At 39.0% G+C, this 16,217-nt stretch overlaps 1 protein-coding gene across 2 annotated transcripts in view; it reads right to left on the bottom strand.

Moving 5' to 3' along the window:
• LOC126263670 (sedoheptulokinase-like) overlaps positions 1-16,217 on the bottom strand; it is a 179,039-nt gene that overhangs the window by 22,293 nt on the left and 140,529 nt on the right. The gene's annotated exons all lie outside the window — the stretch shown is intronic.

Below are 16,217 nucleotides of genomic sequence, written 5' to 3'. Positions count from 1 at the left end.
TAAATTTCCAACGTGTGTTAGTATCAGTGACACAAGATCTACTCTAGCTGGAGTTGTACTTATCTGTTTGCATACACACACATTAATCTGAAGATGATGTACAGTAGCACTAACTCACTTTTATATATAGTTTTTGTATGTTTATTATAATGCTAAGTATTTTCACCTGTACAGCAATAAGGTTGTTTTCTCTGTGTGCAAAGGTGCACTTCAGACTTACACATTGCTGAATACTTTCCCTGCTTAGCGCATTTTAAGCCTATGTCATTTATTCTGTGAAGAATGTAAAAGATGTTCAAGAAGTGTTAAAAATAAATGAATAGTAAAATACCAGACAATGATATCCTATCAATAGATGAAACTCATTTCTGCAGATACACTGTTCTAGTGACATGTATCATTTAAACACAACATGCTCACACACTTATATGTAACATACTAGCTAATTCACAAAGTAAACGTTAGTAGTACACTCACACAAAATGCTGCTAAACAATGTGAATGGTAGTGCGCTGCTGATGTGAAACTTGTAACTGGAGGTTTCTTTCCTCTACTCCTGTAGGCGACCATTTGTTTGTTTTGTAATTGAATCATTTCTAAAAGTAGATTTTTTTTCCCACTCATGTACTTTAAGTAGTGATGTGTTGTAGTGATTTTTTTCTGAACTGACTTTTAAGTGAATATAAGTATATCAAATGTTAGCTTCATGACATATGAATCCTACAGTCAGGTTCTAAAGTATATTTTAAAATAGCAAAAGTAGGTTAAGTAAAGTTTGTAAAAACATGTGACTGGTTAATGGATAAAATGACTTGGACAGAAAATCAGTAAATGTAAAAGCCAATAGCAAATAAGAACATACATATGAAAGCACCTAGACTTTTATTATAGTGAAAAACAAACTAGTGGTGTGTATGTGGTCAACTGTGACCAATTGTGTGTTGGGGTAGAGAATTAGTGCATTGTGTGTAATGCTGATCCCTGGTGGGTGCTAAATGAACGTTGGGACAATTAAACAGCATTTCTGCTGGACACAGAAGTATGCAGCTACCTTGTGAAAAAACGGAAGCTTTTTCCTCGAAAAGAGTGCACTACGTAATGGGTGCCAATGGACACCACTGCACAGACTGCACAGGAGTTCAAGACACATCCCCAACAGCAATCCTTGATAAGAAAACTTCACATTACATACACTATGTGATCAAAAGTATCCAGACACATAGCTGAAAATGACTTACAAGTTCATGACGCCCTCCATCGGTAATGCTGGAATTCAGTATCGTGTTCGTCCACCCATAGCCTTGATGACAGCTTCCACTCTCACAGGCACACATTCAATCAGGTGCTGGAATGTTTCTTGGGGAATGGCAGCCCATCCTTGATGGAGTGCTGCACTGAGGAGAGGTTCGATGTCGGTTGCTGAGGCCTGGCATGGAGTTGGCGTTCCAAAACATCCCAAAGGCATTCCATATGATTCAGGTCAGGACTCTGTGCAGGCCTATCCATTACAGGGATGTTATTGTCAAATAACCACTCTGACACAGGCAATGCATTATGAACAGGTGCTCAATCATGTTGAAAGATGCAGTCGCCATCCCCGAATTGCTCTTCAACAGTGGGAAGCAAGAAGTTACTTAAAACATCAATGTAGTCCTGTTCTGTGATAGTGCCTTGCAAAAGCCCCCTCCACGAGAAACATGACCACATCATAACACCTCCACCTCCGAATTTTACTGTTGGCACTACACACGCTGGCAGATAATGTTCACAAGGCATTCGCCGTACCCTCACCCTGCCATCAGATCACCTAATTGTGTACCGTGATTCATCACTCCACACAACGTTTTACCACTGTTCAATCGTCCAATGTTTACTCTCCTTACATCAAGCGAGGCATCATTTGGCATTGACCAGTGTGATGTGTGGCTTGTGAGCAGCCACTCAATCATGAATCCAAGTTTTCTCACCTCCCGCCTAACTGTCATAGTACTTGCAGTGGATTCTGATGCAGTTTGGAATTCCTGTGTGATGGTCTGGATAGATATCTACCTATTACACATTACAAACCTCTTCAACTGTTGGCGGTCTCTGTCAGCCAACAGGCGAGGTCAGCCTGTATGCTTTAGTGCTGTACATGTCCCTTCGTGTTTTCATTTCACTATCATATCAAAAACAGTGGACCTATTGATGTTTAGGAGTGTGGAAATCTCACATTCAAATGTGTGACACAAGTAACACCCAGTCACCAGACCATGTTCGAAGTCCGTGAGTTCCGCGGAGTGCCCCAATCTGCTCTGTCATGATGTCTAATGACTTCTGAGTTCACTGATATGGAGTACCTGGCAATAGGTGACAGCATAATGCACCTAATATGAAAAACATATGTTTTTGGAGGTGTCTGGATACTTTTGATCACATACTGTGTAAATATGATGTGCTGTGTCAAGTGGTCATGCCTAAATTAAGCTGTGGGTGCACAAGAATTAAAATGTACATGCTGCATAAAAGTACATAAAATTATGGACACAGTGCTATTTGTGCAAATTTAACAACTTTTGACCTTTGCGAACAAGCAGTGTTTTATTCAAACAAAGAAGGAGCTTCCAAATTTGTCTGAATTTACATTGTTCTTGTTGTTGTGGTCTTCAGTCCTGAGACTGGTTTGATGCAGCTCTCCATGCTACTCTATCCTGTGCAAGCTTCTTCATCTCCCAGTACTTACTGCTTAGTGTATTCATCTCTTGGTCTCCCTCTACGATTTTTACCCTCCACGCTGCCCTCCCATGCTAAATTAGTGATCCCTTGATGCCTCAGAACATGTTCTACCAACCGATCCCTTCTTCTTGTCAAGTTGTGCCACATACTCCTCTTCTCCCCAATTCTATTCAATATCTCCTCATTAGTAATGTGATCTACCCATCTAATCTTCAGCATTCTTCTGTAGCACCACGTTTCAAAAGCTTCTATTCTCTTCTTGTCCAAACTATTTGTCGTTCATGTTTCACTTCCATACAAGGTTACACTCCATACAAATACTTTCAGAAACGACTTCCTGAGACTTAAATCTATACTCGATGTTAAAAAATTTCTATCCTTCAGAAATGCTTTCCTTGCCATTGCCAGTCTACATTTTATACCTCTCTACTTCGACCATCATCAGTTATTTTGCTCCCCAAATAGTAAAACTCCTTTACTACTTTATGTGTCTCATTTCCTAATCTAATTCCCTCAGCATCACCTGACTTAATTTGACAACATTCCATTATCCTCATTTTGCTTTTGTTGATGTTCATCTTATATCCTCCTTTCAAGACACTGTCCATTCTGTTCAACTGCTCTTCCAAGCCCTTTGCTGTCTCTGACAGAATTACAATGTCATTGGCGAACCTCAAAGTCTTTATTTCTTCTCCATGGATTTTAATACCTACTCCAAAATTTCTTTTGTTTCTTTTACTGCTTGCTCAATATACAGATTGAATAACATCAGGGAGAGGCTACAACCCTGTCTCACTCCCTTCCCAACCGCTGCTTCCCTTTGATGCCCCTCGACTCATAACTGCCATCTGCTTTCTGTACAAATTGTAAATAGCATTTTGCTCCTTGTATTTTACCCCTGCCACCTTGAGAATTTGAAAGAGAATATTCCAGTCAACATTGTCAAAAGCTTTCTCTAAGTCTACAAATGCTAGAAATGTAGGTTTGCCTTTCCTTAATCTATTTTCTAAGATAAGTCGTAGGGTCAGTATTGCCTCACGTGTTTCAACATTTCTATGGAATCCAAACTAATTTTCCCTGAGGTCGGCTTCTACCAGTTTTTCCATTTGTCTGTAAAGAATTCGTGTTAGTATTTTGCAGCTGTGACTTATTAAACTGATAGTTCTGTAATTTTCACATCTGTCAACACCTGCTTTCTTTGGGATTGGAATTATTATATTCTTCTTGAATTCTGAGGGTATTTCGCCTGTCTCATACATCTTGCTCACCAGATGGTAGAGTTTTGTCAGGACTGGCTCTCCCAAGGCTGTCAGTAGTTCCAATGGCATGTTGTCTACTCCCGGGGCCTTGTTTCAACTCAGGTCTTTCAGTGCTCTGTCAAACTCTTCACGCAGTATCGTATCTCCCATTTCATGTTCATCTACATCCTCTTTCATTTCCATAATATTGTCCTCAAGTACATCGCCCTTGTAGAGACACTCTATATACTCCTTCCACCTTTCTGTTTTCCCTTCTTTTCTTAGAACTGGGATTCCATCTGAGATTTTGATATTCATACAAGTGGCTCTCTTTTCTCCAAAGGTCTCTCTAATTTTCCTGTAGCCAGTGTCTATCTTACCCCTAGTGAGATAAGCCTCTACATCCTTACATTTGTCCTCTAGCCATCCCTGCTTAGCAGTTTTGCACTTCCTGTTGATCTCATTTTTGAGACATTTGTATTCCTTTTTGCCTGTTTCATTTACTGCATTTTTATATTTTCTCCTTTCATCATTTAAATTCAATATTTCTTCTGTTACCCAAGGATTTCTACCAGCCCTTGTCTTTTTACCTACTTGATCGTCTGCTGCCTTCACTACTTCATCCCTCAGAGCTACCCATTCTTCTTCTACTGTGTTTCTTTCCCTCATTCCTGTAAATTGTTCCCTTATGCTCTCCCTGAAACTCTGTACAACCTCTGGTTCTTTCAGTTTATCCAGGTCCCATATCCTTAATTTCCCACCTTTTTGCAGTTTCTTCAGTTTTAATCTACAGTTCACAACCAACAGATTGTGGTCAGATAATTTACATTATTCTTGTGCAAAGAGCATTGTCCAAGTCTTTCCAGTCAACAAAAATCTGATGAAAAAATGCATAATTGAACATCCTGACCTTATGTTCTTATCTATTGTTAAGAAACAAATCCAAATTTTTATCTTATGTGTATGTATTTATCTGTGGACTTTAATTCTGTATGCACCCTAGTAGCGTGCCCTTTCGAAAGACTGTTGCCACAGTACGGATGTTGAGTGAATCATAGAGTCTCAGCACTGCTCCACATATGTGAGTGGATACTGAGTTGAGAACCACACTGTGTGCATGGACAGCAGGCATTCTAAGGAAATGAAACCAGACCTCCTGATGCTGCCTGGGTGATGTCACACAACATGTGTCTCATGCAACAAGACACATATGACTTCAAGATCCCCATCTGATGTCATTCCTCTGATTGACTTACAGCCAGCATTGCATTGCATACCGACAAGTGTTTGGAATTATCACTCACCCTCAGACTATTTTGTTACTTATAGACCATGTTAAGACTTGCAAACAGACAAGCCTATGCCAAGGACATCATAATGTGTGGAATGTACACTTACTGAAATTGTTGTTACTGAACAAATAAAAGAAATGTATGCATGTTAACTTTTCCTTCTATATGTATAAAAGTTAAATGACTACTCACAATGAAGCAACAAGTAGTCTCATAGTCATTCATTGCATTTCAATACACCTCTCTAAAAAATTATTTTTTGTATGTGTGTAAAGATTTCCTGTCTTGTTCCAAATGTAAGATATTTTATGCATAAATGCTTTTGTGGTAAAAGAAGGCATGGCCTTCAAATATTTTAGAGAGCAACTAGGAGAATCCTGGAAGTTCACATTTGTCTTTCTTCCTCCATCCATCAGAAAGTAAGCATGATGGCCTGTAGCTATAAATGATTTCTAACATAAAGAAAGGATTATAGCTTATCAGGATGAGAGCAACTAGGAGAATCCTGGATGTTCACATTTGTCTTTCTTCCTCCATCCATCAGAAAGTAAGCATGATGGCCTGTAGCTATAAATGATTTCTAACATAAAGAAAGGATTATAGCTTATCAGGATGAGAGCAACTAGGAGAATCCTGGATGTTCACATTTGTCTTTCTTCCTCCATCCATCAGAAAGTAAGCATGATGGCCTGTAGCTATAAATGATTTCTAACATAAAGAAAGGATTATAGCTTATCAGGATGAGAGCAACTAGGAGAATCCTGGATGTTCACATTTGTCTTTCTTCCTCCATCCATCAGAAAGTAAGCATGATGGCCTGTAGCTATAAATGATTTCTAACATAAAGAAAGGATTATAGCTTATCAGGATGTTGTGCCTTCATTCATCCACTAAATCACATATTTATCACTATATTTATTTTATTACTAATTTACGTTGTTCATTTTTTCTTAGTGTATGATCAGAGCCAGCAGTCATTCAGAGAAGTTGTCCATGATTTTTTAAATCAGTGTGTGTGTGTGTGAATTCCTAAGGGACCAAACTGCTAAGGTCATCAGCCTTTTAATCAGTCACACAGCATAAAGTGGTTATCAAATCAGGATATGCAATTTACATTCTCTACAAAATTCCATCAGTCCACATCCTCTGTTGCACCACCCCCAAAACCAATCAGGGACACTTAAAAACCACGTTCTAGTAAAGTTTTATCCAAAACATTTGATTGAGTGAAGGTGGAAGCCAACTCACATAGTGAACAATCAATGATAGCGAGCCAAGTTTGTGGCCGATCTGTAAGAACAGAGACAGTTTTGGTAGTACATGCTGCACAGTGGAAACATTGTTGGGAAAGTGTTTACATGTCACTAACGTAGTCATTGTGAGGCATAACCCTTTCAATCAGTCATGATGTGGTAGAAAACCCAGAAGTTTTCCAATATGGCTCCACCAGCCAAGCTCTGACAATAGTTAAGAAAGGATTTGTTGCCTCAGAAACTGGCATGAAAGCACACATCAGGTTGGGAGGAGGAAGGAGGTGGTGTGGCACTTGTACATTAGGATCTAACATAGGCCCTGTTGTTCCTCCATTGGAGATAAGTCAGTCAGGTATGAGAAAAAGCTGCATTGAATCTTGCCATGTGAAATCAGCATGTCTATGTACATGTGTAGGAGGAAGGTGATAATAACTTCCACTAGCATTTTTGGACTTGTCTGTTCAATACAGTTCATAGCACTATGTAATCCATGGGAAAAAACAGTGAAAACTGGCAAAAGGTCCTAATAGCTTCTGGTGATTCACAAAATCCATTTTCTTGGCAGGAAGCAGTGCTGTGTGTTCAGCAAGTACTTGAAAACGTACAGCAGTCATGGGCTGACAATGTGGGAATTTGCTACACACTAAAAAAATGAAATTGCAAACATCTGCCACAACAACAGAGAAAATGTGACACAACTCTTAGGAGAGACACACTTTGTGTACAGGGTTTCCCTCCTAAGAGCTGTCAGGTGCATTTTCACTGGTATTTAGGCAGATGTTTGCAATTTCATTTTTGCAGTGTGTAGTTGGAGTCAGCCCAAACAAATAATGCTGTCTTTCAAGTGCCACCCTGTGTCGATGGAAAGTGTCAGTTTGTTTCCTGTTACAAACAAAATAATTGTTTAAAGCAGAATTTTACATGCCCATTCGATAGAGCAGTTATGAATTAGTCTCACATGATATTTGTTTTATCAATATGTATTAACAGGGCAGTAAAACATGAAGAATAACCAGTACTCCAGCAGCAACTGAGCAACACTGCTGTATGGTGGTAGCAGTAAGCATGGGCCAGGGCAGTGCTGTCATTGCTGGACCACTCCTTGTTCTTCTTATTTTATTGCCCCTGTTAATACATATCAATAAAACAAATATTGCACCATACCAGGGCTTCACAGCCAGTATACTCCACAAGTAGACGGTGAGTACAGACATGTGAGCAGTGAGTACTGTAACCTCGGCCCCCTCCATTGTCACATGGAATGTGGTGGGGAGCCATGTAGAGATTTGTGTAAATGAGGAAATTGAAACTGAGGGAAATGTTTGGACAAATCTAGACTATCTTTATATCCCCTGTCACATTGCAGATTAATTACATCAAGCTGCAGATCAGTGCAAAATCTCTACTGGAAGCTTTTTGATTTTTCTCATTCAATTACCCTACAAACTGTGGTACTCCACCTGTAGATGCATAAATTTCATGAAAGACCTGCATTTCTACATTTTCTTTAATGATGCTAAGAATGTTACATACAGTTCTGGTCCTATGATATCTACACTTTCATAGAGTGCTAAATAATATACGACAAACTGTTTACAAAGATTTCTCAAGTTACCTCTGAATATCAACTGTTGTTATCTGTGTGGGTCACATGACTGTCATATTTGATAATGACACCCTGCAAAATTGTTCTGCCTGAAGTGGATATAAATATTCAGCTACAACTACCAAGCATTCTTTTATTAAATCACCATCTGTGAATACGCACAAGGACTTTGCTAAAAGTAGTGCCATTTTGTACCTAATCTGAACAGCACATTCACTTGGTTTTTCTTTTCTTCCTCCTCTTCAGTGAACTTTCTTTTAAATTTTAAAACCTCTTGTACATGCTCAGGTACTTCACGCTTTTCATTTTCATATTTTTTTATGTGATAACACAAGCAGTGCGGTATCTTTGTAAACTGAATTTCCTGAAAGTATTCACTGTCTCACAATACACTAAATATTTTGCAAACCCCTCTTTTTTTTGTTAAAAAAAAAAAATAAAATAAAAATAAAAATAAAAAACTACTTCTTGCACAACAGATTCAAATGCAAAGATACTGTCAGTGTCGTAAAATGTTGACTCACCATTGCTGCTGTTAGATGGCACCACTATCAAAACTGACCATTCCTTGTTTCCCAATTGGCAATTCTCCCAAGTTGTCTAGACTACATGTTGCATGCTCATTTCCCTCAGCCCCAACCATGCTGCCACAAGTCCTCTGCACGTGTGCAGGAGCCTGAGCAGGTGTGATGCACATGCCCAAAATCAGCAAATTTTTAAGCTCTGCCCAGTGTACTAGATAAATTCGGAACTGCTCTATTGAGTGGACATGACCTGAAAAATCATTTTGTCTGTAAGAGGAAACAAACCATGCTTTCCATGTACATTGGACAAAGTATGAAAGGTGCAATGAGCAGTATGTTTTTGGGCTGACTCTGGCAACACATTGCAAAAAGGAAATCGTAAACATGTGCTGAAACACAATGAAAACGTACCAGATGATTCTTAAGAATGGTATGTCTTTTTAGCTGGATTTTCTTCTCTACTGGGGACACCTGGTATATATAATTTCCTAACTTTAAAATCCTACCCCCATCAACCATGGACCTTGCCGTTGGGGGGGAGGCTAGCGTGCCTCAGCAATACAGATGGCTGTACCGTAGGTGCAACTACAACGGAGGGGTGTCTGTTGAGAGGCCAGACAAACGTGTGGTTCCTGAAGAGGGGCTGCAGCCTTTTCAGTAGTTGCAAGGGCAACAGTCTGGATGATTGACTGATCTGGCCTTGCAACACTAACCAAAACGGCCTTGCTGTGCTGGTACTGCGAACGGCTGAAAGCAAGGGGAAACTACAGCCGTAATTTTTCATGAGGGCATGCAGCTTTACTGTATGGTTAAATGATGACGGCATCCTCTTGGGTAAAATATTCTGGAGGTAAAATAGTCCCCCATTCGGATCTCCGGGCGGGGACTACTCAAGAGGACGTCGTTATCAGGAGAAAGAAAACTGGCATTCTACGGATCGGAGCATGGAATGTCAGATCCCTTAATCGGGCAGGTAGGTTAGAAAATTTAAAAAGGGAAATTGATAGGTTGAAGTTAGATATAGTGGGAATTAGTGAAGTTCGGTGGCAGGAGGAACAAGACTTTTGGTCAGGTGAATACAGGGTTATAAATACAAAATCAAATAGGGGTAATGCAGGAGTAGGTTTAATAATGAATAAAAAAAATAGGAGTGCGGGTAAGCTACTACCAACAGCATAGTGAACGCATTATTGTGGCCAAGATAGACACGAAGCCCATGCCTACTACAGTAGTACAAGTTCATATGCCAACTAGCTCTGCAGATGATGAAGAAATTGATGAAATGTATGATGAGATAAAAGAAATTATTCAGGTAGTGAAGGCAGACGAAAATTTAAGTCATGGGTGACCAGAATTTGAGAGTAGGAAAAGGGAGAGAAGGAAACATAGTGGGTGAATATGGACTGGGGGAGAGAAATGAAAGAGGAAGCCATCTGGTAGAATTTTGCACAGAGCATAACTTAATCATAGCTAACACTTGGTTCAAGAATCATAAAAGAAGGTTGTATACATGGAAGAATCCTGGAGATACTAGAAGGTATCAGATAGATTATATAATGGTAAGACAGTGATTTAGGAACCAGGTTTTAAATTGTAAGACATTTCCAGGGGCAGATGTGGACTCTGACCACAATCTATTGGTTATGAACTGTAGATTAAAACTGAAGAAACTGCAAAAAGGTGTGAATTTAAGGAGATGGGACCTGGATAAACTGACTAAACCAGAGGTTGTACAGAGTTTCAGGGAGAGCATAAGAGAACAATGACAAGGAATGGGGGACAGAAATACAGTAGAAGAAGAATGGGTAACTGTGAGGGATGAAGTAGTGAAGGCAGCAGAGGATCAAGTAGGTAAAAAGACGAGGTCTAGTAGAAATCCTTGGGTAACAAAAGAAATATTGAATTTAAATGATGAAAGGAGAAAATATAAAAACGCACTAAATGAAACAGGCAAAAGGGAATACAAATGTCTCAAAAATGAGATCGACAGGAAGTGCAAAATGGCTAAGCAGGGATGGCTAGAGGACAAATGTAAGGATGTAGAGGCTTATCTCACTAGGGGTAAGATAGATGCTGCCTACAGGAAAATTAAAGAGATCTTTGGAGAAAAGAGAGCCACTTGTATGAATATCAAAATCTCAGATGGAATCCCAGTTCTAAGAAAAGAAGGGAAAACAGAAAGGTGGAAGGAGTATATAGAGTGTCTCTACAAGGGCGATGTACTTGAGGACAATATTATGGAAATGAAAGAGGATGTAGATGAACATGAAATGGGAGATACGATACTGCGTGAAGAGTTTGACAGAGCACTGAAAGACCTGAGTTGAAACAAGGCCCCGGGAGTAGACAACACGCCATTGGAACTACTGACAGCCTTGGGAGAGCCAGTCCTGACAAAACTCTACCATCTGGTGAGCAAGATGTATGAGACAGGCGAAATACCCTCAGACTTCAAGAAGAATATAATAATTCCAATCCCAAAGAAAGCAGGTGTTGACAGATGTGAAAATTACAGAACTATCAGTTTAATAAGTCACAGCTGCAAAATACTAATGCGAATTCATTACAGACGAATGGAAAAACTGGTAGAAGCCGACCTCAACAAAGATCAGTTTGGATTCCGTAGAAATGTTGGAACACGTGAGGCAATACTGACCCTACGACTTATCTTAGAAGCTAGATTAAGAAAAGGCAAACCTACGTTTCTAGCATTTGTAGACTTAAGAGAAAGCTGTTGACAATGTTGACTGGAATACTCTCTTTCAAATTCTGAAGGCGGCAGGGGTAAAATACAGGGAGCGAAAGGCTATTTACAATTTGTACAGAAACCAGATGGCAGTTATAAGAGTCGAGGGGCATCAAAGGGAAGCAGCGGTTGGGAAGGGAGTGAGACAGGGTTGTAGCCTGTCCCCCATGTTATTCAATCTGTATATTGAGCAAGCAGTAAAGGAAACAAAAGAAAAATTCGGAGTAGGTATTAAAGTCCATGAAGAAGAAATAAAAAAGTTGAGGTTTGCCGATGACATTGTAATTCTGTCAGAGACAGCAAAGGACTTGGTAGAGCAGTTGAACAGAATGGACAGTGTCTTGAAAGGAGGATATAAGATGAACATCAACAAAAGCAAAACGAGGATAATGGAATGTAGTTGAATTAAGTTGGGTGATGCTGAGGGAATTAGATTAGGAAATGAGACACTTAAAGTAGAAAAGGAGTTTTGCTATTTGGGGAGCAAAATAACTGATGATGGTCGAAGTTGAGAGTTATAAAATGTAGACTGGCAATGGCAAGGAAAGCATTTCTGAAGGATAGAAATTTTTTAACATCGAGTATAGATTTAAGTGTCAGGAAGTCGTTTCTGAAAGTATTTGTATGGAGTGTAGCCATGTATGGAAGTGAAACATGGACGATAAATGTTTTGGACAAAAAGAGAATAGGAGCTTTCGAAATGTGGTGCTACAGAAGAATGCTGAAGATTAGATGGGTAGATCACATAACTAATGAGGAGGTATTGAATAGAATTGGGGAGAAGAGGAGTTTGTGGCACAACTTGACAAGAAGAAGGGATCGGTTGGTAGGACATGTTCGGAGGCATCAAGGGATCACAAATTTAGCAATGGAGGGCAGCGTGGAGGGTAAAAATCGTAGAGGGAGACCAAGAGATGAATACACTAAGCAGATTCAGAAGGATGTAGGTTGCAGTAAGTACTGGGAGATGAAGAAGCTTGCACAGGATAGAGTAGCATGGAGAGCTGTATCAAACCAGTCTCAGGACTGAAGACAACAACAACAACAACAACACCAACAACAACAACAACTTTAAATTTAGAGCAGGCTCTTTGAGTAATGAGCCACTGAAGAGCCAGGGCTTTTCAGCCAAATACCAGGTGTGCTGGTAATGGGCAGAGGAAGTCCCAATTGGAAATATTTGGTAGGTGATTTCCACTTCCAGCATTTGCCTTACAGTAAAGGGAAACCTCCCCAGTGTCTTCCTCATAACTGGAGGATGGGAACTATTTTTAATTTAATTCTGTGACAATATGTCCCAAACAAAAAGTGTGTGTTTGCATGTGTGTAGACATGTACGGTGTACTAATGCTATCTTGTTTGTCTTTACATAGGTGATACAGTATGGTGGACCTCCCCCTCCCCCCTGCTTTCCCCACCAGCAATATACATGTGGGATGAGAGGAAGGGTCACAGAGAAGTCCCAATGTATTCGATCAAACTTCAACTGACATACTGACTGGATGTCTCTTGGGCGAGTGTGCTGATGGCGTATTGTGGCCAGTAACAGGTCACAACTGGATCTAATTTGGCAAATACCACATCTGTTTACGAGGCCATAATTAGTCTTCATTTCAGGGCTTCCTTTTTATTGTGCTGTCCCAAAATCCACTGGCCCTGCACAACACTCACATCTGTACATAATCAAACATATGACTTTCTTCCAAGCTGTGCTCAGCTACTGCCAGTAGGTGAACATACCTGATGTGCTCTGAGCAGTGCTGCCGAGTGCAAAGTTGTGTCTGTCTGATGGTACTGCAGCCCACACTCACACTGAACGCTGTAGATGCCAGACGTGCACAGCCTCACTGGACCCTTGGCTGAACCAACTACATCTTTAATGTTCTGTAGTGGTCACACAATTGTTTTGACATCATATTTCTTCAGAATCATTGTGATATTTGCCATTGGAGGTCCCACATATGATAGGAAGACCAGTTGCTTGCACTCTTCATGCATTATTTTGAGCTGCACATTTTTTGTATTGTCTTCTTAATTTTTGTGCCACATAGCCATTCCTCTAGCAGAATTTTCTAAGGTGTAAGTAATTTGGTAGGCAGGCTTTCTTGGTTGCTTACAGCTGAACTCTGTGGACAAGGATTTTGAAAACAGCACAGCATTGCTTCAGGTGCGGTTTGAATGGTTTTGTTTGCTTGCTTGGTTTTCCACTTTATTTTTAAATAGCAATAGATCTGATCGGAGGTCAAAACTTTGATGGTATTTATCATTGTCTGTGAACTTCTTGACACTTTCAACAGATTTTCATAAAGCTTCATTTTCCCTGTTTTTCCTATGTGAAGTCCATCTCTTGTAATATCCAGCCACTGCAGAAGCTTGTTTACACCAAGTACTATGATGTGGTTACTGTATGAGTTCCTGTGCAAAAAGTATATGTTCATTTAAAATATCCTGAAATTTCCACTTAGCATATCATATCTGTATTGTGTTATGTACAGTATTAATTATATGTTGATTTTTTCAGTGGGCTAAAAAGACATTTTGTGTTCCAGTGACATCGTTTGTCCTCATTATAGTAACTTCAGAGCCAGTGTTAACTAGAGAGAGTGATTTATTCTTGATATTGCTTGTTATGTCTTTGTGCATGGCATTATTCTTGTCAAAGTGACTGTCTGATGATGGTGGTGATGGCAATGATGATGGAGACGATGTGATGATGATGATAATGATATTTTACTCACAGCAATGCTATTAGTAATAAACTTATTTTCTGATTATTACTGTCTTTGAAATTTATCAGATTGAGTTCAGTTCAGTTTAATTTCAATCCAGCTTGTGTAGCATCCTCATATCCCACCATACACAATGATGCAGGATTTTCCACAGATGATGTTACTTAGAAATAATACACTATAATCATGTGCTAGCACTGTAGCATATTTACAATTTTTGTGTGTGTGTGTGTGTGTGTGTGTGTGTGTGTGTGTGTGGAGATGAAGTTATGTTACCTATCCATATTACTTCAACGTCCAAAGTTATAAAAATAAAGTGTGTCATTGGTTGACATTTGTTTAATTAGAAGACTAATGAAATTATGAAAATGATTTATTGAGGTTATGAATTACATCATGAAACCTATTTTATTACATTGTGAAGGTTGAATAATTTTAATAAAATATAATCCAATTTCTAAGAGAATTTTCTGCTCCAATTCTATTGTTCCTTCCTGCTCATTCAAGGCTAGTATCACTGGTAGAGCTGCCAAGAACTGTAGAAACCAAAACAAAAATATTTCTCCAACCCCACACTTTGCAAAATTTGAGAACAGTAGCAGAAGCACTTCAACATGTTTCCCCTTTTTTGTGGTACATTGTCTTACCTCTCAAAATCAAAATTTCACTATATTAGCTTCAATAACATTGGATTTTGCAACACTGTTGTATGAACAATTTAACATGTGTTAAACCAGAGTGTCACCTACAAAACAAATTATAACATTTCCTGGGCAGCACATGCTCTGACAAGGTGTTGACCACCTACCTCTATAATGCACATTGTTTCTGTATTCATTAATGTTCGTTTACAGGTAATGTAACATACTGAGACTGAGCTTGTAAACTTTGTATTTAATCCACCACTGACGTTGAACTGATATGTGTTACTAAAAGAAAAGTGAAAACATGTAATGCTGCTATTTAATGGAGCATGTTATTTAAATAAATAAGCTTTAATGCTTAAAAACTCTTATTTACTATTAACCAGTCACAACATGCAGCTTGGCAATTTCACTTCTTTACCATTCTATGTCAGAACAAAGATTAGTTATTTAGTAACTGTTTTACAGAGTAGAGAAGCAAATATGTCCTCCATACCCCCTTTTCTAAGTGGAAACAATGATTATTTATCAATCGCTGTAAGTTTAACCTGTATTTCATGCATTCCTAATTTGTTTTTCCTGCTTACCACATCAAAATAACATTAAATAAAACTGCCTTACAGCTACACATGGTAAGATCAACAGGCATACACTGAATGAGGCCTGCTTTGCACTCAGTAATCTCTCTTACTGTGCTAACCTGCAAACAAGATGGTTAGCATACTTCCACTCTGTTATGTTCTTGGTATAATTTTCTGGGGCATTGCAGCTAATACGGAAAAGTGTTTGTTGTACAGAAGTGTGCAAAAAGAATATTCTGTTAAGTTGATAACCAAACATGTTGCAGAGGTCTCTTCAGAGACTGGGCATCCTTACACTGACATACTTCTACTTGTATTTGTGGTTGAGAATGGATTTAAGATGAACTCAGCAACTCACAGCCACAATACTAGGCATAGAAATAATTTCCATGTAGACTATACATCCCTCTCTAGGGTTCAGAAATGAGTTTTATATCCTGAGACAAATGTCTACAACAGATTGCCAGCTGACAAGAAGAAGAAAATTGAAAATCTCCAAACATTTAAACACAAAGTAAAACAATACCTCATTGGTTAGTCCTTCTACAATATATCTGAATGCTTGGTTTCAGGAGTAAATTCTGCCCAGTTCTAAAGTTTGTATCTGACGGATCCTGATCTTGCCACTATATAGATAGCTAACAGTGATCTGTGTAAAATTAAAATGCTTAATTTGGAGTATTAGATAACAGCAGCAGCTGAGTAAATTAGAATGAACAGTGGCTTCTTTCTAATTAACCTGTTTTTATACCAATATATATAATAAAGCAATCTAGAAGCAATTATCATAATTATCCGTTTCAGCAGATCAGTGTAAGTCATAATTTGTTGTACATACATATGTGGATATTACGAGTCATAGATCAGTAATAAGACACTTTTGCAGTCA

The sequence above is a fragment of the Schistocerca nitens genome, chromosome 1 (genome assembly GCF_023898315.1).
Source record: "Schistocerca nitens isolate TAMUIC-IGC-003100 chromosome 1, iqSchNite1.1, whole genome shotgun sequence".
Classification (NCBI taxonomy): Eukaryota; Metazoa; Arthropoda; class Insecta; order Orthoptera; family Acrididae; genus Schistocerca; species Schistocerca nitens.
The sequence above is the reverse complement of the archived record's forward strand: the minus strand, read 5'-3'. Positions and strand labels throughout refer to the sequence as shown.